This window comes from Biomphalaria glabrata, chromosome 17 (assembly GCF_947242115.1).
Source record: "Biomphalaria glabrata chromosome 17, xgBioGlab47.1, whole genome shotgun sequence".
In the NCBI taxonomy this organism is placed as follows: Eukaryota; Metazoa; Mollusca; class Gastropoda; family Planorbidae; genus Biomphalaria; species Biomphalaria glabrata.
Window position 1 is genome coordinate 10,788,672 of NC_074727.1, and position 25,670 is coordinate 10,814,341.

At 40.0% G+C, this 25,670-nt stretch overlaps 1 protein-coding gene across 1 annotated transcript in view; it reads left to right on the plus strand.

Moving 5' to 3' along the window:
* The window catches only part of LOC106056618 (G-protein coupled receptor GRL101-like), a 239,774-nt gene that overhangs the window by 68,382 nt on the left and 145,722 nt on the right, over nt 1-25,670 (plus strand). The window contains exon 2 of the mRNA XM_056015265.1: nt 382-428. The gene's annotated coding sequence lies outside the window, so the exon portion shown is untranslated. The remainder of the gene's footprint in view (nt 1-381; nt 429-25,670) is intronic.

Consider the following 25,670-nt stretch of genomic DNA (forward strand, 5'->3'; position numbering starts at 1 on the left):
CCAGAACTGTTCGATCCTCTCCTTCTAGCCCCCCCCCCCACCCCCCACTCGTCTGTCCTGTTTGGGCGTTTCAGATAGTCCCTAAAATTTTGACCTAGCTAACCAAGATCTACCTGACACTTGATCTTCAGTATACTTTGAGTTCGTCGCCATTTTTTGAGAGACAAAAAAATAAGTGCACACATTCTTAAAATCTGCCAACATAATAATACTGGTTTGACGGAAGTACGATAGGAACGCAACGGCGGTTTTCGTGACACCGGAAGTAGAGCACTTTACATATATATAGTAATAAGAGAGAGAGAGAGAGAGAGAGAGAGAGAGATTTGAAAGGCACTACCCAGTATGTCATCACATTTCTTTTTTATTTATTTTTTTCAGACAGAGATCGGATTATCGAAGAGCAAACTCAAGGCCAGTGAAATAAGGTAGGACTTCACTCATATAGGTCAGTGGTGTTCTATTTTAAGACACCCCATTTCGCAATAACGCGTGAGATGCGGTTTACATTTCTGCTGAAAATGTCACATCACAAACACACACATATACACATACTCTCAAACGACAAACTGCGACAGAACACACAATTACACAACTTACTCTCACATACACACACACAGCGAACTTACAAACCAATGAAATCAGCCAGTCGCATTAAATGGGTTAAAATGGATCAGCCTCAATGTCCCACTGAAGCAGGAAAACAAGGGGAAACAAATCAAATCATCCGAAACGGAAGTCCTGCCGCGATTGCCGTTCCCTAGTGGACGTTGTTATTGAGTCCGCTGTGAGGTGTAAGTAAGGGGAGTTGTCTACCTTGAAACTAGAGGTCTATCATCCTAAAGCGCGTGCTAGAGTTTCTGTAGAGATGAAGTTAAAGATGTGTCGCAAATGATCATGCATTATGTTTTTAAAGATACATATTTTATTTTACTTTCATATTCAGACCCATTGTGTCTATGTCTGTATAAATGTTATGTATTTATTGTATGTGTATGCTTGTTTCTAAGTATGTATGTATGAAAGTATTGTATTATCTGTCTGTCTGTCTGTCTCTCTCTCTCTGTACACACATCCACACACACACACACATATATATATATATATTTATTTATCACTTAATCTATCAATCGTCTCTGTATATCAATGTATTATTTATCTATCTAACTTTCTATCTTATTCATCTATCTATCCAGAGGTTTTAATTTATGTATTATCATTTTTTTTTCCAATTATAAAATATCTCATTTCCGTTGGATTTGTATATATTTACAAATACAAGTTATATTCCAGTACTTAAAAACTCATACTAGTTACATGGTTTAGATTTATTTATATCGCAACCATTTTTTTGGAAGGGAGACACCATTAGCAATGAAAGTATAAAAATGGGCGAATTACTTAAAATATTTATTTTGTTTTGGTCAATTTACACACTATGGTTTGTTTATGGCGAAAACAGATGTACAACAAGGAAGTGATGGGGTAGGCAGAAATTAAATGGAAAATAAAAAAAAAATTCATAAATAATTGAATGTTGATATAGTTAAACTTTGTAAGTTATTTCACAATCGAGCAATCTCTCACATTCAATCACTTGTAGGACAAGAAGTCTTTTTTTTTCCTCACACCATTCACACACACCACACAAACACACACACACACACACAAACACATACTCGCACATCGGCTTCTAACATTTGGCTGTTTTCGCAGAATCATTAGATCAGAAAATCCCGTATTTCGTTTCTTAGCGTGTCTCTAAGATTAGTCTAGTTCCTTGGGGGATATTTTCTACAGCTAGAAAGTAAGGCACGGTCTGTGTATGTGTGTGTGCGTGAGTGAGACTCTCACAAATAGCCGCCACAATGACCCCATGGAAATGTTTGCCCAGTGGTCGTAAGAAAGAGAATTGACAGAAAACTTTTTTTTTTGTAGCAGTCAGTCTCATTGGCCTATAGTTGTCTATCTATCTATCTATCTATCTATCTATCTATCTATCTATCTATCTATCTATCTATCTCTATCTATCTATCTATCTATCTATCTATCTATCTATCTATCTATCTGTCTGTCTGTCTGTCTGTCTGTCTGTCTATCTATCTAATCTATCTATCTATCTATCTATCTATCTATCTATCTATCTATCTATCTATCTATCTATCTATCTATCTATCTATCTATCTATCTATCTATCTAATCTATCTATCTATCTATCTATCTATCTATCTAATCTATCTATCTATCTATCTATCTATCTATCTATCTATCTATCTATCTATCTATCTATCTATCTATCTATCTATCTATCTATCTAATCTATCTATCTATCTATCTATCTATCTATCTATCTATCTATCTATCTAATCTATCTATCTATCTATCTATCTATCTATCTATCTATCTATCTATCTATCTATCTATCTGTCATAGATTTTAAAATAAGTAAAGCGTCATAAAATAGGGGTTTACCATTCGGCCACTACGCCTTTGCTGAATATGAGTCGCTATCTAAGTCTTTACAGAGCAACTACTTGCACTAAAGGCAAGCAAGCGTCTTTTTTTTTTTTACTTAGCATGGTTGTTACAAGTTATTGCAGGTTGTTACATGTTTCATCACACCCTTTGTTGGAAATCCTCAAACATTGATTGTGGATTGAACTCCAGAGCATTCCATAAAACCTACGGGTTTCCCAGTCAGAGAGTTAGGGTTAGAGATGGGGGTTGGATTGGGAGGACCTTAGATTGATGTGTGGCTGTGAATTCTGCCTTCGGAATTGTGAACCTCAAAGTTGGAGTACAAATCGATTACAAGACAGATAACTCTATTCTGCAGATTTATCTTTGATAAGAGTTTAATTAAAATGATTAAAAAAAAAGATTAGTTTTAGAATTTAAAAAGGAAAAAAAATGTTTTTAAAACAAAGCTATTGAAGCAGAAGCAGTGTACTAGTTCCAGTACTAGTTACAGTACTAGTTCCTGTACTAGTTCCTGTACTAGTTCCTGTATTACTTCCTGTACTAGTTCCTGTATTAGTTCCTGTACTTATTCCTGTACTAGTTCCTGTACTAGTTCCTGTACTAATTCCTGTACTAGTTCATGTACTGATTCCTGTACTAGTTCCTACACTAGCTCCTGTACTAATTCCTGTACTAATTCCTGTACTAGTTCCTGCACTAGTTCCGGTACTAGTTCCTGTACTAATTCCTGAACTAGTTCCTGAACTAGTTCCTTTACTAGTTCCAGTACTAGTTCCTGCACTAGTTCCTGTACTAGTTCCTGTACTAGTTCCTGTACTAGTTCCAGTACTAGTTCCTGTACTAGTTCCAGTACTAGTTCCTGTACTTGTTCCTGCACTAGTTCCTGTACTAGTTCCCTAGTTCCTGTACTAGTTCCTGTACTAATTCCTGTACTAGTTCCTGTACTAGTTCCTGTATTAGTTCCTGTACTAGTTCTTACTTGTTCCTGTACTAGTTCCTGTACTAGTTCCTGTACTAGTTCCTGTACTAGTTCCTGTACTAGTTCCTGCACTATTTCCAGTACTAATTCCTGTACTAATTCCTGTACTAGTTCCTGCACTATTTCCAGTACTAGTTCCTGAACTAATTCCTGTACTAGTTCCTGCACTATTTCCAGTACTAGTTCCTGCACTTTTTCCAGTACTAGTTCCTGTACTAGTTCCTGTACTAATTCCTGTACTAGTTCCTGCACTAGTTCCTGTAATAGTTCCAGTACTAGTTCCTGTACTAGTTCATGCACTATTTCCAGTACTAGTTCCTGCACTAGTTCCTGTAATAGTTCCTGCACTTTTTCCAGTACTAGTTCCTGTACTAGTTCCTGTACTAATTCCTGTACTAGTTCCTGCACTAGTTCCTGTACTAGTTCCAGTACTAGTTCCTGCACTAGTTCCTGTACTAGTTCCTGTACTAGTACCAGTACTAGTTCCTGCACTAGTTCCTGTACTAGTTCCTGTACTAGTTCCTGCACTAGTTCCTGTAATAGTTCCTGCACTTTTTCCAGTACTAGTTCCTGTACTAGTTCCTGCACTAGTTCCTGCACTAGTTCCTGTACTAGTTCCTGCACTAGTTCCTGCACTAGTTCCAGTACTAATTCCTGTATAAATCATGAGATGTAAACTATCAAAGAGATGATTTGAAATCCTCTAACTTAAGTTGCATTTCTAATTATATTTTCAACATGTTGCTACATTATAAAAAGACAGAGTGATTTGATATAAGCTTTGTAAAAAAACACATTTCAAATTATATTCCAATGTCTGTATTAACCTAATAAATACGCCTGGAATGGCAGGTGGACCAGCTATGCGGAGCCACTACCCAACACAGACCTGCATCAATATGTGGCCAATGAAGAGTCTAATTGTCTTGACGACCCCCCCCTCCCTGCCCCATTAAAGAACAGGTCTACGATTGTCGACTTAATAACAACGATAAAAAAAAACCCGAGGACGAAGTTCTCAAACTTTATGATTTAAGTTTTTTTACTTATCTCAGTTGTACGTATACGAAAAGAAGAGAGTATTATTTGGGATCATAGATCATACAGTTTCCTGAGAATGAAACCATACAAGCCCAGCTCTTGTTGGCAGCCTCAGAGATAACCGCGTTAACAAATTCAAAAGATAGTATTGTCGTTGTCTATCAGGCACGATAGCCCATTTTTAAACACAAAAACCGAGCAGCTGAATGAAGACTTTACGAAACAAAAATAACAACAACGGAGAAATGAAAATAATAAACACATTCGTTAACATCTCTGACTAAAGGGAGGTAATATTAATTCTAATGTAAATTAAGCATATTTTGTTTGTCAATGAAACGCTAACATGAATCTTAAATATGATTCTATAAAATGTGTAAGCTGTTAAGAAAATGGAAAAGTCACAATTGTCACTTTTAAATAAATTCAATATTAAGGTAAAAAGACATTTTTAATGGCAAATATAACAACCCCTTATATTTGATGAAATAATGAAATAAAAATGTTACGAATTTGGATTCTTCTTCTTAATATGAATTGGTCATTCCTTTAGTCATTTGGTCACCTTCAAATCTTCGGAGACCAGGCATTTCGTGCGAGATGTAAGCCCATGTGGATTGTATGGCTTAAAATGTATGCGGACTTTCATGCGACTAGGGCAGGAAAAATGAAGTAAGAACTATGAACAATTTTTAAACAAAGTTTTTTTTACATTTGTTGTTGTGATACCATAAAATTCGTTGTTGTTGTTTTTTTTTCGCAATGTATTTTTTTGGATAATAAAGTGAGAAAAAAAAATACTGTAATATTTATATGTTGTAAGAAGTGGTCAAGATATCTTCTATTGTAGATGGGAACATTAGTGAAAACGGTCACGTCAGATAAAGACGCTATCGATTCAAAGAAAAGTGAGCATATAGGATTCGACTGGAAAAAGTTTTGACAGTGATGGGGCAACTACGGCCCCCGGGCCAAATCCGACCCGCTACATGTTCTTTAGCAATGATTAATACTAGCAATGTCAATTACAATTTACAAAATATTGATTATCTGCTTTAAATGTAAAACCAGTCCTCGATGAGAATAAAATCTATCCCCAGGCCGTTGTTTGCCCATCACTGTAAAGCTTTTAGAACTTTGTGTGTAAATTTGGGATCTTCATATATTTCTGAGCAGATTTTTTGTTCAATAGTGAAACTAAACTTAGATAAAGGTTTGACGGATTACGATCTCAGTTCTCTTTGGAATAACTTCAACACGATGTAACTAGATTGTAATATATATATATATATATATATATATATATATATATATATATATATATATATATATATATATATATATATATATATATTAATCTACCACTAGCAGTTTCGTACTTCGGGTTTGTATAATTTGATATCATTTAAACCCAATATTACATTTCTGTATTTTATAAAATTAAAATTAAATTATAGCTTTTATATAGCGCTACTTTCATGCTTATAGCATGCCCAGATCGCTATGGTCCAATCTCATTCGTTGATCAGTGGGGGGAAGGGATATCTGCAAGAAGTTTTTCCCTGCTGCCTTTAACCGCTCAGTAAACACATTTTTGCTCGACTCGGGTGTCGAACCTCGAGCCCCCTTCTTAGGTAGCCAAGCCAAGCTCTAGAGTGAGTACTTAGCCTCTTTGCCCAGCCAAAATTTTCTTTCCAAAAAGATTTGCCCATAACTGATCTAGACTAGGGTCATCTTCAATTAGAAATTAAGAATATGTCGAAAATATTGATTGATTTCGATATATACAGATATGTTTTTAAATAAATTGCGTGATTTTATTTTTTCGTTGTTTATTTGTAATGTTCATTTGGGGCCAATAAATTCACCTTCACCTAGGGCCCACAATTTCTTGTGGCCGGCCTGATGGAGGGAATTATTTATTTCTCCGCGATTTGGACAATGACACGCGAATCGGAAATGTATAACCCTATCCCCAAAGCTCCCAAACTGAAGTTCTTTATTCCTATAACTAGCTATTGCCTTCCTTCATCTAGTTTGCAATTCCGATGACTTGTGAGACGTTTGTTTTTTGGGTATGAAGTATTTGTAGTAGGTTGATTTGACATTGTCATTATTAATATTAGTAACCCTAAGAACGAACAAACTTTTTTTTCCGATTTCTATCTAACTATCTCTTTAATTTTTGACCCTTTCTTAAAGTGTCCTTTCAAATAATCTTTCCATCTAGCCAGTGTCTTTGTTTACACAACAACAGGCTCTGAGCCTAAAAATTCACTGAGCATCTTTTAAGGACATTTCTCTTCTGATCTACTTAACAAGTTGACTGGTCTGTATTCAAAGTCATGTATGACGTGGCGTACCAAAATTTACTTTACAATCATGATTCCTACCAATTCCTCCCCGAATTTCCTTAAATTTAGTTGTTTTTTTTGTGTGCGCCTGTCTATATTCTTTCATTGGCATATTCGTTCGAAAGTCTTGATTTACTTAGACTTAGATCCTGTGTCAATGTCCGGCGCTCAAGGCGGCAAGATCTCTCCATAAGATCGGTCATAGAAACTTCCACATCCTCTTCTTAGCTGGTGCCCAAGGATTTAGGTTTTCTCAGAAAGTACGATGTCATGTTTTCGCTTTGCTCTTTTCGGCTTCCATACTATGGCTAACTTTGGTGTTTCTGTGGCTAACTTTGGTGTTTCTGTGGCTGACTTTGGTGTTTCTGTGGCTGACTTTGGTGTTTCTGTGGCTGACTTTGGTGTTTCTGTGGCTGACTTTGGTGTTTCTGTGGCTGACTTTGGTGTTTCTGTGGCTAACTTTGGTGCTTCTGTGGCTGACTTTGGTGTTTCTGTGGCTGACTTTGGTGTTTCTGTGGCTAACTTTGGTGTTTCTGTGGCTGACTTTGGTGTTTCTGTGGCTGACTTTGGTGTTTCTGTGGCTAACTTTGGTGTTTCTGTGGCTAACTTTGGTGTTTCTGTGGCTGACTTTGGTGTTTCTGTGGCTGACTTTGGTGTTTCTGTGGCTGACTTTGGTGTTTCTGTGGCTGACTTTGGTGTTTCTGTGGCTGACTTTGGTGTTTCTGTGGCTGACTTTGGTGTTTCTGTGGCTGACTTTGGTGTTTCTGTGGCTGACTTTGGTGTTTCTGTGGCTGACTTTGGTGTTTCTGTGGCTGACTTTGGTGTTTCTGTGGCTGACTTTGGTGTTTCTGTGGCTGACTTTGGTGTTTCTGTGGCTGACTTTGGTGTTTCTGTGGCTGACTTTGGTGTTTCTGTGGCTGACTTTGGTGTTTCTGTGGCTGACTTTGGTGTTTCTGTGGCTGACTTTGGTGTTTCTGTGGCTGACTTTGGTGTTTCTGTGGCTGACTTTGGTGTTTCTGTGGCTGACTTTGGTGTTTCTGTGGCTGACTTTGGTGTTTCTGTGGCTGACTTTGGTGTTTCTGTGGCTGACTTTGGTGTTTCTGTGGCTGACTTTGGTGTTTCTGTGGCTGACTTTGGTGTTTCTGTGGCTGACTTTGGTGTTTCTGTGGCTGACTTTGGTGTTTCTGTGGCTGACTTTGGTGTTTCTGTGGCTGACTTTGGTGTTTCTGTGGCTGACTTTGGTGTTTCTGTGGCTGACTTTGGTGTTTCTGTGGCTGACTTTGGTGTTTCTGTGGCTGACTTTGGTGTTTCTGTGGCTGACTTTGGTGTTTCTGTGGCTGACTTTGGTGTTTCTGTGGCTGACTTTGGTGTTTCTGTGGCTGACTTTGGTGTTTCTGTGGCTGACTTTGGTGTTTCTGTGGCTGACTTTGGTGTTTCTGTGGCTGACTTTGGTGTTTCTGTGGCTGACTTTGGTGTTTCTGTGGCTGACTTTGGTGTTTCTGTGGCTGACTTTGGTGTTTCTGTGGCTGACTTTGGTGTTTCTGTGGCTGACTTTGGTGTTTCTGTGGCTGACTTTGGTGTTTCTGTGGCTGACTTTGGTGTTTCTGTGGCTGACTTTGGTGTTTCTGTCGCTGACTTTGGTGTTTCTGTGGCTGACTTTGGTGTTTCTGTGGCTGACTTTGGTGTTTCTGTGGCTGACTTTGGTGTTTCTGTGGCTGACTTTGGTGTTTGTGTGGCTGACTTTGGTGCACTAGTTCCTGTACTAGTTCTTGTACTACTTCCTGCACTAGTTCCTGTAATAGTTCCTGCACTATTTCCAGTACTAGTTCCTGTACTAGTTCCTGCACTAGTTCCTGCACTAGTTCCAGTACTAATTCCTGTATAAATCGTGAGATGTAAACTATCAAAGAGATGATTTGAAATCCTCTAACTTAAGTTGCATTTCTAATTATATTTTCAACATGTTGCTACATTATAAAAAGACAGAGTGATTTGATATAAGCTTTGTAAAAAAACACATTTCAAATTATATTCCAATGTCTGTATTAACCTAATAAATACGCCGAGAATGGCAGGTGGACCAGCTATGCGGAGCCACTACCCAACACAGACCTGCATCAATATGTGGCCAATGAAGAGTCTGATTGTCTTAATGTTTCTGTGGCTGACTTTAGTGTTTCTATGGCCGACTTTGGTGTTCCATCTTGCCTGAGGAAATGTCCAGCGAATCTTATACGACGTTTAGTCACCATTTCATTCAGAGTACGAGTGCCCGTGCAGGAAATAAAAGTAACTAAATTTTAGATATGATTTGAGAACTGCTAGCACATTCGCGGTGTTGAGACTCTGTAGTGTTTTCATCTTGTTCCATGTCTAAACAAAGAAACATTGCAATACTCTTTCTCCTATGTCTGATAATTGTCACTTATAAGCTCTAACTAAACAGAAGAGAAGTGTCACGTGATGTTTGGAGTCGAGTCTGAAAGAAAGTGATCTAGTTATGTGACGCCTGGTGACGTCACTGGCTCCTAGCTCTCACAATATGTATATGGATGTGTATATAATATATGTGTATAAATATATATATATATATATATATATATTGTATAATTGATCAGATTTCTTTCTATGTTATCAGCTGTCTTTGTTGTTGCTTTCTTCTTAAAGTTCAACAAGTATCAATTCATCAACTCAAACAGCTCTGGAAACAGTGTCATTGCACTATACAGTCTTATTCGACCCGCCATTGTTTTTTTCTTCATATACATAACAAGACTTACCAAAGAGAGTGGGGGTCCAATCGCTATGCTAAACTTCTATGCTGAGACGCTGAAGGAAAGTCTTTGAGAGCCCCGTAGACCTTGTAATACGGCTGTTACAGCTTCTCTATTATATATCTACTTATAACTCGCTAGAAACTACCTTCTCGTTACGTCTAGGCAGGACCGGTCCTAGCTATTGCGGGGCCCTATGCGAAACGGATTGCGCGGGGCTAGTCTAGGTAGGGATAAGCATAATATCAAAATAAAGAATTTTTAAATTAGAAAATACTTTTTTTCATAGCAATAAATTTTTATTAAATGAAAGCTCACAATGCCATTTTTATATTTTGTATATTTTTCAGGAGATTTTAATAATTTCAGAAGATTCTCAGGACTTTTTCGTATATTTTGCCTTTACAGACGATTTCCTGGAGGCCCTGGAAAATCAGGAGGTCGTGGAAACCTTGTTATTATATAAAAAGTTATAATGGTTTAATTTAATAATTTACACTTAGAATTAGCGCGGGGCCTATGAAAGCGCGGGGCCCACTGCGACCGCATAGGTTGCAGTGGCCTAAGGCCGTCCCTGCGTCTAGGTATTCCTGTGTTCAGCTGTAGTAACGAATAAAATAATTGAACAACTCTATTAATGAACTTTACGGCACATATTACACGCCGGTCTCTATCCTTTCTGACCATCAACACACTTCCGGTCATTCGCGTATTTGTAAAAATAGATTATACATACATACACACATCCGTGACAATGGCCATAGATTTTTTATTCTCATATTTAGCAGGTCATCATGGGGTCCAATCGCTGCAGTAGCTAAGTCTCTAGTGTCTTGGTTTGTGATGCGGTCTTTAAATGTGATGCCTAGGATCCCTTTGTAGCATCTCGATTCCATTGCTAGTCCTACTTTGTGTGTATCTGTGCTTGACTGCCCGCTTATCTATATGCTATCTAACGGAGTTGCCATTTTCCCTGAAAGTTAACCTATGAAAATGTTTACTTCTAGTATGTTCTCAATGCACACCACCACCAAGTTTCTAGCATTCCATTTAGAATTATGCCCCCTGTTACTATCTTTACTCAACAAAGCAGCAATGTAAGAATGTGCGCATTGATACACACACACACACACACATACACATACACACACGAGCGCAGATTAACGAAACTAAACTAAAAAATTTGAAAAGAAAAGACACAAACACACACACACGAAATAACAAAATAACAATAAAGCATTTAATATTTATGTTTTCCATCGCCTCGATTGCCTGCGTGTATAATTAACTTAATTCCATGGCATTTCGTCGTGCAACTTTTGCAGTGACAGAGAAAATGTTGAAATCTTCGTCTTGGCCAGCATTGACTTTTCTATATATTTTATCTTAATCGTTTTGAAGTTATATAAAAAGGAAAGGTCGCTATAACGAAAAGGTCGTTATCAAAACATGTTTTTTTTAAATAAGAGACTAGCTATGTTTTTACCCGGCTTTGATAGGAGGGAGGGGGGGGTTCGCTCTGATTTATTATATTTTAAATGGTTTCTCTGTAGTTTTAATATTAAAAATCTATGTCAAGATGCCTCATTGACCCAAATCTAGTAAACTCTCTAGTTGTAGGACAACTTGACATATGCTAAGATCGCTATTATCTAAGGAACGTTCTTATCAAGTTTCATCAAGATTGGTCAAACGGTTTTAATTCCTATGCAATACATGCATGCACTTTACATTCTACTTCATATATTAGAGTGTCTAAAAGGAGAAGTGAGGTGGCTGAGTGGTTAAGCGCTTGGTTTCAGAACCTGGGGTCCTGGGTTCTAATCTCGGTGAAGACTGGGATTTTTATTTCGGGATTTTTAGGGCTACCCTTTCACCCAACTCTAATGGGTATCATAAAACCCTGCTCGTTAACCGTTGGCCAAAGAAACAGTTGGCCCTAACATCATAAGGTGGAATTTTACTTACTAGCTCTACTTTAATCAAACAGGATGTATATTTAGTACAAAGAAGTTTATCGTTGTTGATTACATCAGTTTTGGAAAAAGTCCATTGAATTTCTGAGTCTGGGATACATTGCATTGAATGATTTCGGTTCCACGGTCTCAATGTAACCTTCTGGAGATCGGTTGGCTACCAATTGCACGCCTATCCACTTTAAGCCGTTCATACAATCCTCCAAAGAGCCACGTTAAAGCCGCGGTGATGGAATCCTCGTTTTTTTTTCTATGTAGACGTTGTTTCAACTTCACTTGCACTATCCCTTAGTCTGTTGGACCGTTAAAGCACCCCCCCCCCCCACTTGATCTGTCTTTCTTCATTCCTCTATGTATTTCGCCTCGACTAGAATCTCTGACAATGATAGTCCCGTCCAATCTTTGAGCTTTCTATGTGTACCTCTTCCTCTTTTTCCTGGTACTGCTTGCTTCTAGAAGGTCTTTGAGAGCCCTGAGAATAACATGATATGGCCAGGCAGTTTAAGTTATCTTTTTCTGACTTTGGTCAGATGTTGTTTGAGGGTGTTTTTTAAAGCGTGTTCTTTGTTAACAAAACTTATATTTACTCACTTTGTCTGTCTGTCTGTCCGGCAGAATTCTTTTACGTTTTTCTCACACTTCATTTTCTCGGATCAAATTGAAACTTAGAATACTAATTCATTTTTTATGACAACACATGAATCAATAAAAATAAACCAATTAGTCAATTAATAAGTGGTAATTAGCTTTGTTTTACAGAGAAAAAGGGAAATAAGTCGTGCAGTATTTAGAAAAAAACACCAGTGATTGAGCGATTCTTTCCTATTATTTAAATATTTTTTTTATTTTCAACTAAAACATTGGTCTCAAACCTCATGTTAAACGTTCATCCCAAACCAAGTTTTGAAAATCCGACTACTTAAATAAGACTCCAGGTCGGTGTACTGGATCTAGACAAACGTCTGTGATGCGATTGTGTAACAAGGGTCCCGAGAATCAATACCAAGTGGTGGACTCGTCGCCTTCGGAAAATGGCTAAGCATTTCTGCTTTCAATGTGAGCAACTCGGTATAGCTTGACCTGTACCGAGCATTCTCTTGTCTCTCTCTAATCTCTAGACGTAACTTAGCAAACTTTTCTTAGTATTTCAAATCAAGATTATTGTCATATCTGTTTATGATTGGTTTTATAATGCCGTTAATGTTATGCCAAACTTTCTTTGCAATATGTTGGATAACAATCAGGTTCCATCCAAAAGAATAATATTAAAGATCTGTCCACTTTTCCCGGAAGTTCCTACATTCGTAGTCCACTTTTTCCGGAAGTTCCTACATTCATAGTCCACTTTCCCCGTAAATTCCTGCATTCTTGGTACACTTTTCCAGGAAGTTTCCCGTCCCAAGACATGACGTTAAACTGCGCTCCTCTTTCCTTAGCACTTTTGGAGCTCAAAAGTGCCCTACTTCTTTTCTATCATTGTGTCTGCCTCCTCTTTTCCTAAGTCTGCCTTCATTGATCATCACACTGTCTCCTTAACTTTAAATTCTCACTACGTCCTAGACCAGTCCGTTTGCCGTGGACTGCGAAGGGTAAGGGGGGATAAAGAGATCCTGGTGTTTGAGTGGTGGCTATCTGAGGATAAACCACAACAACACAATACTTTGGCTCCAAGTTCCCCTAGACCTGAGACCCAGATGGCCCGCTCTGGGTCAACCGGCTGGTCATGCCGAGCTACCAGCATAGGTCGTCGACCTATGCTGGAGGGCGGTGGCTGGAGGGTCAATCAGGGAGCTGCTGTATCGGACACATGTCCGATGTAGCAGCTGACTGAGTATAGCACCTGTGTAGCCCTGGCGGGCTCATTCTGGACATCCGAATGGCCCGTCCCCTTGTTGGACTCGATGGCGGGTGGGGAGCACAGGTGCCGAATTAACCAAAATATATATGGACAAAAAAACACACACAAAACTACTTGCCCCAGACCTATGTCTGGGCAAGAAACGACGAATTGAGGATAAAAAAGAGGAGGTCCCAAAAAGCTGTGCCACCTGGCCATCATTTCTGGTGGTTAGATGCACAGAAGAGGGAAAAAGCCTGACCAAGTTGAGCCCTTTTATTATCTATAAGGGACTCAAGTCAGTAGTGGGAGAGCCCAAGAGTGTGTCTAAGCTACACAAAACAATGGAACTCCTTGTAGAAGTAGACAGCAAGACACACTCTGATGGGCTTTTAAGATGCAGAAGACTCTGTGATCTCCAAGTGGAAGTTATGCCACACAAGAGTCTGAACACCAGCAGAGGTGTAATCAGCTCTAGGGACCTACTGGAATGTTCCGAGAAGGAAATAGTGGAGGGCATTGAAGGAGTCACCCATGCCCGGCGCATTACCAGGCGCAGGGAGGGTGAGGAGGTCAAAACCGCCACTATTATCCTCACATTCGGAACTAGGACACCGCCAGAGTATGTGAAGGCAGGATACCTACGAGTTCCAGTGAGGCCCTACATACCTAACCCCATGAGGTGCTTCAAGTGCCAGGGTTATGGACACGGCGCGGCAGTCTGCAAGAGGAACACTGTGTGTGCCAGATGTGCTGGAGAGGGTCATGAGGACAAGGGCTGCACAGCCCAGTTCAAATGCCCAAACTGTCAAGCTGGCCACTCAGCCTACTCCAAGGACTGCCCTGTGTGGAAACAGGAGGTTGCCGTGCAGGAGTACAAGGCAAGAAACGGATGTACCTTTAGCCAGGCGAAATCGGCTGTACTGGCCCTACCCAAGGGCCAATTCGGCTTGACAAAGACCTACGCCCAGGCTGTTGCTAAGAAAGGAAGATCCATAGCCACACAGACGGACACATTGACCCCACCACCCCCTCCTCCTCCTCCAACTCAGAAGAAAACACCGCCAAAGAACACACCTCTGAAGAAACAAGAAAGCCCTGTTGTCATGCTAAAGAACAGGTTCTCTGTGCTCGCTGATGAGAGCATGGAGACTGAGCAGCATGTCAAAACCAATACTCCGGGAGAACCCGGAGACATCATGTCTGACACAGGTTCTCCTCAGAGAACCCAGCCAGACACCCCAACCTCTACCGAGTTAGAGGTTGACCAACTCCCTAAGGGGAGAAATCAAAGCGGAGAGGATGCCCGAGGTGAGAGAGGAGGAAATAACCTCCGCTCTAACCAGAGGGATCTCCCCTCTCCAGAGAGAAAGACTTCCCCCAAAAGGGGGCTGTCCTCCTCTCCATCCAAACCCAAGAATAAAAATACCAAGGTCACTGGAATAAAGGGAAACCCCTCCGGGGGCCTCCCAAGGCCAAATAGCTCCAAGTAGGTCATCTAGAATAAGCCATGGATTCCAGAATTGTACAGTGGAATTGTAGAGGCCTCAAGGCCAATTACGAGGAAATGCAGCTACTGATGGACTCTGAGACTCCTGTAGCTGTCTGCTTACAGGAAACATTTCTGAAAGATTGCATCAGCTTCCGAAGCTACCGTGCTTACAGCAAGAATGTTGAGGATGCAGTGAGAGCATCAGGTGGAGCCTGTATCCTTGTGAAGGATAGCATCCCCCATGAGAGGGTAGCACTACAGACCACACTACAGGCCGTAGCAGCTAGGATAACCCTTCACAAGGTTATCACTTGCTGCAGCCTGTATCTACCACCAGGCGCTCCATTAAACCGAACAGACATGGAGGACCTATTGAAACAACTCCCCCGGCCTTATTTAATCCTTGGGGATTTCAATGCCCATAACACCATGTGGGGATCCAACAATACCGACACAAGAGGTCGTATGCTGGAGGATATCTTCCTCCAACATGATTTATGCATACTTAATGATGCATCACCGACCTACTTGCACCCAGGAACTGGATCATTCACATGCATTGACCTCACCGTATGCGTCCCCGGACTTCTGGACGATTTTAAATGGTCAGTTAGCAATGATCTACGGGGAAGTGATCACTTCCCAATCATCATTACTAACAATCTCCCTTCATTGGGACGACCTCAGCGGTGGAAACTGAATAAGGCCGATTGGGAACAATTCCAAAAAAGATGCTCTGAGGATATCACAGAAAATATCCTCCATGAACAGAACCCAGCTGATACCTTTGCTAGCAAGCTACTAAGTATAGCCAGGAAAGTTGTACCCCTAACCTCTGCAAATCCAAAACGGCCTAGCAAACCATGGTTTGATACAGCTTGCAAAAGTGCTATTGGTGATAGGAAAAAACGACTGGCTGCATTTATAAAGAATCCTTCCCAGGAAAACCTAAAGCTATTCAGGATAGCTAGAGCAAAGGCTAGACAAACCATACGGTCAGCCAAAAGGAATTCCTGGAGAAGTTTTGTCGGCAATCTGGATGCCAAAACTTCTGCTAGAGCGGTTTGGAAGGCAGTAAGGCGAATCAAAGGGAAAGAATCAAATGCAATAGGGCATTTGAAAAACCAAGGACGAACTGTCACGTCCCCCAGAGAAATAGCTGACTGCCTTGCATCCTCAATAGCAGAAAAATCATCCACTGCACACTACACGCCAGAGTTCCAAAAAGTCAAAACCAGGGAGGAAAGACACCCCATTGATTTCAGGTCAGAGAACAATGAAGACTACAACAAACCGTTCTCGCTTGAGGAACTGAGGGAATCGCTGGACAAGTCACATGACACAGCGCCTGGAGAAGACGAAATCCATTACCAGTTCCTCAAGCACCTTCCCGAACCCTCATTGGCAGTCCTGCTAGGGGTCTATAACTGTGTGTGGCAAACAGGCGCTTTCCCAAACAGCTGGAGGAAAGCCACAGTTATACCGATACCTAAACCGGGAAGAGACGGCTCTGACCCAGCTAACTATCGACCAATAGCACTAACAAGCTGCATCTGCAAAACCATGGAAAGAATGATTAACAGTAGGCTGGTCTGGTACCTGGAAAGGAATAAAGTGATCTCAAACTACCAGTGCGGATTCCGGCAGGGGCGGACAACAACTGACCACCTGGTAAGGCTGGAAGCTTATATTAGAAATGCATTACTCAGAAGAGAACATCTAGTAGCTGTATTCTTCGATATAGAAAAGGCCTATGACACAACCTGGAAACATGGCATTCTACGTGACCTGGCGCTTATGGGGCTTAAGGGACACCTCCCCCGTTTTGTGGAGGAATTCCTGAAAGATCGAAAATTTCAGGTTCGAGTGGGCAACTCCGCTTCTGACACTCATGACCAGGAAATGGGTGTACCCCAGGGCAGCATTCTGTCAGTCACCCTGTTCAACATTAAAATAAATAGCATCATAAATGCGCTGTCCCCTGGCATAGAGTGCTCTTTGTATGTTGATGACTTTGTCATTCTTACTTATGGGAAAAACATGAACACCTTAGAAAGGAAATTACAGTTATGTTTAAACAAAATTCAGGGTTGGGCAAACTATAATGGTTTCAAATTCTCAAACTCCAAAACAGTTAGTATGCATTTTTGTAATCTAAGGGGACTCCACCCAGACCATGAACTATTTATACACAAAAAGAAGATCCCTGTCGTGAAAACTACAAAATTTTTAGGCCTCACCTTAGATTCCAAATTTAATTTTCTCCCCCACATTAAGGAACTTAAGAAGAAATGCCAAAAGTCATTAAACATACTAAGAGTACTCAGCCATACGGACTGGGGAGCTGACAGAGATACCTTGCTGCTGCTCTATCGGAGTCTAATTCGATCCAAGCTAGACTACGGATCCATAATATATGGAGCAGCAAGGAGTTCGTACCTAAAAATACTGGAACCAATACAAAATGCTGCCCTGCGTCTCTGTCTCGGCGCGTTTCGTACATCACCTATCCCAAGTCTCCATGTGGAGGCTGGAGAACTCCCCATGGATATAAGAATGAAAAAGCTTGCAATGCAGTATATAGTCAAGCTAAAATCCAACCCCACGAACCCTGCTTTTGACTCCATATTTAACCCCACAGAGGTAGAATTATACAATCGAAGGCCTAACGTCATACAGCCGTTGGGCCTTCGAATGAGAGAACCCATCCAAAATTTAACCCCATCCATTGACCAAATCTCTAAAATAGAAACCCCTCAGAATCCACCTTGGCTAACGAATAAACCCAAATTAAATTTATCCCTCCTTAATTTCAAAAAAGAAAATACAGACCCAAGCATACTACAAGTCCACTTTAGGGAACTGCAGGAGAGCTACGGAGATTGTGGCACCATCTACACAGACGGATCCAAAATGGAGGGAAAGGTCGCGTGTGCCTGCTCCTTTCGGAACAAAACAATCTCCCGTAGACTCCCCGATGGCTGCTCCATCTTTACGGCCGAATTGCACGCAATATTGCTTGCACTTATGGCCGTAAAAGCATCAGAAAGGAGTAAATTTATAATCTGCTCCGACTCCAAATCTGCATTGCAAGCTTTGGGGCGGATGAAGACTGACATCCCATTGGTACATAAGAGCCTGAAGCTGTTGGACCAAATAACAGCCGACCGTAGGGATGTCACCTTCATCTGGGTCCCCTCCCATGTTGGCATTGAGGGAAACGAAGCCGCAGACAGAGAAGCAAAGAGAGCCCTAAATCATGCGGTGTCAGGAACCCAAATTCCCTACTCGGACCTGAGACAAAGTATTGCCTCTGCCACCTATCGAGAGTGGCAGAACCGATGGGAGGCTGAGACTCACAGTAAACTCAGGCAGATTGTGGCGGATGTCAGGTGGCGGCCCACATCTAAGGGTCTGACAAGGCGTGGTAGCACAACCATGTCCAGACTTAGGATTGGCCACACCTACATCACGCACTCTTTTGTACTGAAGAGAGAGGAGCCCCCACTTTGCGAGTACTGTGACTCTCGCCTCACCGTGGAACATATCCTCGTTGATTGCCCCAGATACCAGGATGTCAGGGCGAAATATTTTAGAGCCACTAATCTAAAAACACTATTTAATAATGTCGACCCGGGAAGGTACTGGGCTTTATTCGGGAAGTGGGGCTATCTACGAAGATCTGATTTCTGAATTTGTGAACATGCACTATTTACATTAGATTTCTACCAAATATTTAAATTTTTACTACCTTTACTATTTTAACTGTGAATAGACCTTGATTTTAATTATATGACTGTATAGAATCTGGCCCTTGTTGTTTAGAGAGAGAGTAGCCCTTAAGGGACTGCAGGCACGACATGGCCTAAATTGTGCCGATGTGCCTCAAATCAACAAATCAACAAATCAAAACCAGGAAGTTTCTACTTTCGTAGTCCCCTTTTCTTCTTCTTTTCCATTTGATAAACGCACAAATATTGATTGCCATGGTACCACTCATGTTCATATAAAAGAAGAAGGCCCAAAATCCTCCGACCCCCCCCCCCCCCAACCCTCAGTTACACACACATGTCAAAAACACGGCCAGCAAATACAGCAACGAAAAATTCCAAGAAATGAAACTGTCGAATTCATGTCGCCGAAAAAAAAAAGTTTTCTTTCGAGAAGAAACAAAATAAAATGAATAGTAGAATACTTTAAATACCATAGTATGCTATCCAATATCAGAACAAAGAATGATCAGTTATGCACATTCAGAATAATCGTTAACTTAATTTTTGACATTATTGACATATATACATTAGATTAAATCGATTCTTTATTTAAATAATTCTATGCAGTCCTGGACTTACTTAAAGCTGAGATGACCCAACGGTTCTGCAGAAAGATGAAAATTGAATACAATCAATATAACTTCTTCGCTAAAAGATAATTTGAATAATAATAATTAACTATCAACTAGCCACTCACTACTGTTTAATTTGTCTATTACAAAAATTTAGAGATGTTATTCACTCAGATATTCCCAACTATTGAGCCGTTTTGCAAGTGGACAAACTCAGATCCCAATCACAGATGAATCTATATTATTGCTTATATCATTTATTGAAATATTCACAAAGGAGAAACTGAAACCAACGTGTAGACTATGATATCACAAATTCAGTGGCGTAGCTAGGGTTTTGGGGAGAAAGGGGGAGAATTCGGGCCCCCACTTGAGAGGGACCAAATAAGTGTTCTAAATTGTTTTTCACATTTAATATTAAATATTACGCAAAATGCAGAGGTCCTCAAAAAAGGCCAAGCCCCCCCCCCGGGCCCCAACAATATGTTGGAAAATCCTAGCTACGCCACTGCACAAGATCTTGTTAAAAACATATCCAAATGTATATCTTTCATAATCAGTCATTGTAATGAGTTGTTGGCTGCTTTCCTGTCTTCTTATTTGGTACCACGTTAATGTATTGTCGTAATGAGCCTCATCTCAAATAAAATAAACCGACTTGGAATTTATGTTGGTTGCCATATTTGATTGCCAACATTTAGCTGGACATAAATACACTCATACAATCACCTCCACCTCGTCCTAAGACATCACATTTTTTTTTTGGCATCTTATTCGACAGTCAATTTAGAATTAGAACAAACACAGCTCCAACAAAATGTTTTATATTTGTTTACATTTGTAATTTATAAAGTCTGCATTTATGCGATTTTTTCACTTAGAGGTCCGTGGACAAGATTTGACAATTAAAGGGGTTCCCCGGGTCAAAATGTTTGAGAACCACTGGCTTAGGGGCCCCCACTTGCCTGGAGGCAAGAAAAGGCAAAGGATTACATTTCCAAATGTCGATTACAAGGGTCCCCGTATCTCAAAAATCTTAGGGACTTATCAAGTCTAATTCCGATCCAGCACAGAAGAGGTTTTCCTCAGGTCTTCTGTATCGATAATTTGTCATTTGTCTTGCTAAAACCCCGGGGCAACAACCAAAGAACCCGAGAGATCTTAGAGGTCTGTTCGAGAGAGACCAAGCGCGTCAGACCTGTGACTCGGCACCGAGCTGTTGGTCTAAACTGCCCACAGGTTGTGACGTCGCAGGTCAGTGTTCAGGCCCTCTATAAGGATTGGTCTCGGCTAGAGCCGCCAGATGTTACAATAATGGTCAGGTTGAATAACCTGCTGACCATGTGGTGTCCATTCCAAGTTCCTTACAAAACAATCTTGTAAAAAAATTACCAAATTTTGAGACGATCTAATTTATTCGTTCAGTTTCTAGTCCCGTACAGTTTTGTTTTTTTTTTGTTTCCATGTTTCCACGTGTGTTCTGTGCACATTGTCTTCAAGCTTGCTCATTAGTCATTATGTCATCAAATAAAATAAGTATATTATACAACAATAACTGTCTTGAATGTCAAGGCTGATGGCACAGTTCTCTAAACGTGTAATAGGTAAATCGATCTTTAAAAAAAAAAAACACTTTAAACCATGAAAATACAGCTCAAAGGACAAAGTTGCTGCTAATTCTAATGTAATGGAAACCACTGGCAATGTGATTAAAGGATCACGGACTTTGTGGCTAGAAGAACTTTGTGTCAAAATAAGTTTTACGAATGCTTCGTTTTGAACACGAGATTTTTTATGTTCAACAAGTTGTCTCAAGAAGTGGCCCGGCGCAATACTAGAACAATCAAAAGAGTTTAAAGATGAAATGATTTAGCCCCAATGGTAGTTTGTCCTACAGTCACCGACATGTTGACCAACTATTCGAATTTTATTGTGTAAAAAAGAAATCGAACTATCAAGCTAAAGTTAACATGAAGCTCCAAGTGTGAATTGAAAGTTAACACAGTTAACACTTTGCATCTAAACAACCCTCGAGATCTATTAACGGCTGGACAAGGAATACAAAGTTTTTGAAATTGTCCTCTTTATGAAATGACCCGAAGTATTGACGAGTTCATTTTTGTACAAATGAGGTAAATTGCACACTCTCTTCTTCTTTCTCAATTTTTTTGTTTTGTTTTGGGGGTTTCAGCCAGTCCTAGATCTGGTGTGCACAGTAGTTACCAGGTCTCCATAATGTTTGGTCAGAAGTAGGTATTGGGCTCTGTAGTTTTGGTTCAGGCCTCTTGTTTAGTTGACGCACATGATCAGCCTTACACAAAGGGACTGTTTCAATATTTAATACGACTTACGTTACACGCGTTGTCTCATTCAGTTGGGTCCTACTTGTTGATCATAGCGAAATAGATTGTAATATGCATAATTGTTTTTTACAAAAGTATGCATAAAACTTGGACCATTTTTATCTTCTTATCTTATATAATACAGACGTTACTTCAAAAAAGAAGATGATTACATCCTACGCGTCATGCATTTAGTCATGCATATTAACCAATGACTTAAATTCTGCCAAGTCACTGGTTTTCCTGGCTAGCTCAGGCAACCCATTCCATGCTCTAATAGCACTAGGGAAGAAGGAGTATTTGTACAAATTTGTCCTAGCATATGGGACGAGGAATGTGCCTTTATCTTTGTGTCTTTCAGAGTATTTTATTAAATTTTGTTTTTGTATTTGAAGATTATGGTTCAGTGTTTTATGTATTATTGCTACTTTACTTTTGAGCCTTCTGTCCTGAAGGCTTTTTAAATTTAGTGATTTTACTAAAGGTGTTACTCTAGTCAAATGTGAATATTCGTTTGTTATGAATCGCACTGCTCTATTTTGTGTCTGTTCTAGTTTCTTAATGTTTTCTTGAGTTGAGGGGTCCCAAACAGAGGATGCATATTCTATTATTGGCCTAACCAAGGTTAAATAACATTTTAGTTTTATGTTCTTATTTGATTTATAGAAATTTCTTTTAATAAATCCTAATGCTTTGTTTGATTTTTTTGTAGTTTCATCAATATGTGGATTCCATGACAGTTTTTCATTTATTATAACACCTAGGTATTTTGCGTTTTTAGTCTGTGTTAATGGTTTGCCATGAATAAGATTTTTGGGTTATACTATTCTTTTGTTTTCATCCCTTACAGATAGAAAATTATTCTTAAATAGTCCCGTCATTCTCCAACATTCAGCAGATTAAGGAGTTTCTTCCGACAGAGATAAGACATGGAATAATCAGAAACTTAGAGCACTTGAAAGAGTTAAAAACACACACAACAACACACACATACATCAACACACAAACACTCACTTTTAAGAGTTTAACGTTTTGTTTTCAGGGATTATTTTTATTCAAATCTGCGATAACTAAAACTTGTTCGGTTTGAAGGCGATATCAATTTTCCGACACGCATGTCTTGTGCAGTGTTACAGCTATGGAAAAGTACAATGTTACTGAACCTCTGTATAATTAATCACTTTGGGCAGGAACTTCTATTGGCCAGCAGGCCGTAGGTTTGTGTTACGTGCGCAGTATAGTGTGAATGTGGAATGGTGCGAATTTGTGTTGAAAGAGGAGGATAGAGAAGGATTAGAAGCAGTGGCGTAGCATCCATGGCGCGAAGGGGTTCAATGAACCCGAGCCCACGACACTTATGGGCCCACAGTCTGTGGAGTACCAACCATGGCGCAAAGGGATTTATTGACCAGTTGGGGCCCTTAGGGATGACACCAAACTGGAATACTTAATACAGAATTGCACTTTCGTAAAGGCCATTAAAAAGTATCATCATCATCATCATCATCAAACTCCATTAGAGTGAGGGCTTGAGAGGCTCAAATCCTCTCTTGTAAAAGCCCTGGACAGAAACCCTGTGCTCTTGCGTAGTGCATGTATGTCGCCATACAGGTCGAGAATTTTTGGTTTCCCAGACCTGTCTAGACGGAGATCAGCAAGTCTGGGGCAGTCAAACAGAATATGAGGCACGGTTTCCTCTTTTTCCCCGCAGTGGGGGCACCGTGAATCGAAATTTGGCCATAGCCGCGAGAAATATGAGCCAACAGGACAGTGGCCTGTCCTGCACTGTGCTATAACAGCTTGCTCAGGCCTGGACAGCCTCCACCACGGGGAAGTGCGGTCAGGGCGCCTCATGCGCTCCCAGACTCCACGGGCTTTTTGGGACTTGTCCCAGCACTCAAACCACTTTTCCATTTCTGTTTTTTGTATTATAGCCAGGGCTTGATGAAAGCTTACAGCCTGATCAGTGGGTGGAATTTGCCCTCCCTGGTGGGCCAAAGAGTCTGCGATTGTGTTGCCAGTATAACCTTAAAAGTTTTATTTAGGAGGAGGGAGGGGGCACCTGATGTTCTTGAACCCGGGCCCGAGGCTACCTTGCTACGCTACTGATTAGAAGAGGGAATAATGTAAACCAGGTTATTATGGACTTATTAATTTTGGTAAACCAAGATTTTTAAAATTCTCATAATCTGTATTGATAGGTCTGTTTGGTGTATGATAACATCACTGGTTGTAATATTTGAGAAGTGAATTTGTTCTAGAAACATAGATTCAAAAACATGCAAGTAAAATAGAGTGTAATGAAATTGTTGAGTCTTTAGGTGATACCTTCCGTAATTAAAGGTGGTAACAGTTTAGTGGTCATAGAAACAAAATAATAAGAAACTAGAAAAGACACAAACTAGTGCAGTGAGATTCATAACAAACGAACATTCACATTTGATTAGAGTAACACCTTAGGATTTTAAATTGAGAAACCCTTTAGGATAGAAGACTTAAAAGTAAAGTTGTATTATACACAAAACATTGAAAATAAACTACAAATAAAAAAAAAACAACTTAACAAGCAAAATAATAAAAAAAAATAACCAGCCCAAAAAAAAAACAAAAAAACGACATTAAGTGTAGTTGTATCAATTAGTTTGGATCAGTCATGTCATTAATTTGTTATAGACCATGGAAGATAGTAAAGTTATCTCTTGTTCCTATTTTATGTTTGTGTTCACTAAGACTCAGACGACCACTTATAAAGGGGACTAATTCAGCTTATACCACCACTTCAGTCAAGTACAATTTCTTTCCCTTGTTCGAGATGCCAAACAAAATAATAGTAATTAATTTACTAATTAGTTAATTTTGATATTGATTTTTGTGATGTCAGGTAAAAGAAATAATTGTGCGAAATTTCAGCTTGATCCGAGATTGAGCGTGGGAGAAATAACGTGTACAGATAGACAGAGAGACAGACAGACAGAAAGACAGACAGACAGACTAAGTTGATTTAAGCTTTGTTATAAAACACTCAGAAAGACACAAAGCCAAACTTCTTGTTCCATTTGCTAGGATAGATTCGTACAAATACTCCTTCTTCTGAAGTGCTATTAAAGCATGGTTGCCTGAATCAGCCAGGAAAACCAATGACTTGGCAGAGTTGAAGTCGACGATTAACATGCATGACAAGATTGGCTTAGAGACACTCGTGGGATGTAATCTTCTTCTTTTTGAAGTAACGTCTGTAATTTATAAGAGAAGAAGATAAGTAAGGCGTTAAGAAACATTTTTATTTTGTGTCTAACGGCTAACATAAGTAGTAACCATATCTGAAAGTTTGATGTAATACATACAATAACAAATCTAAAAATATCCACCATCATGTTGGGCGTGCTTTGGGATCAAGTCACGTGGCTTATGTTTAGGGCAGTCTGAAAAGACAACAAGCGACCACCAGATACGGAACTTCTAAGCTAAGGGAGATAATAGGCGAGCAGAAGTCATAGCTTCCCTTGGCATTACACTTTCTTTATTTGGCAGGAAGAGGTCGTCTACGGGCTAGTACTCGAGAGAAGAGACTCTATGGTAATAGTGCATTGCACCCCACTCGCGTAGACTTCCATTATTTAATGAAGTGTCTCTCAAAACATCGATATGGTTTTAGAACTTTTTGTTGTCGTTCGCCACCACATAGTAATATCATGAAAACCACAGAACTTGAGGCAATAAAAAACTTTGTTTGTCCATCTGTGGTATTTGGTCACTTTTGTATATTTCGAACATGATAAAAGGTGGAGAGGAAAAGACGGTACTATGACTATTTTCTTTACATTCGAAACAACAGAATATTTAGTAAATGCACCACTGTTAAACAGCTCAAAGATCAGTGGCGAAGCTAGGGTGGGGGGAGGAGGTGGGAGAATTTGAAAATCCCCCGGGCCCCCACTTGAGAGGGGCCCCCACATGAGTGTTTTTTTACATTAAAAATTAAATGCTATGGAAAATGCAGGGACCCCAAAAGAGGTCAAGCCCCCCGGGCCCCCAAACGATGAAAAATT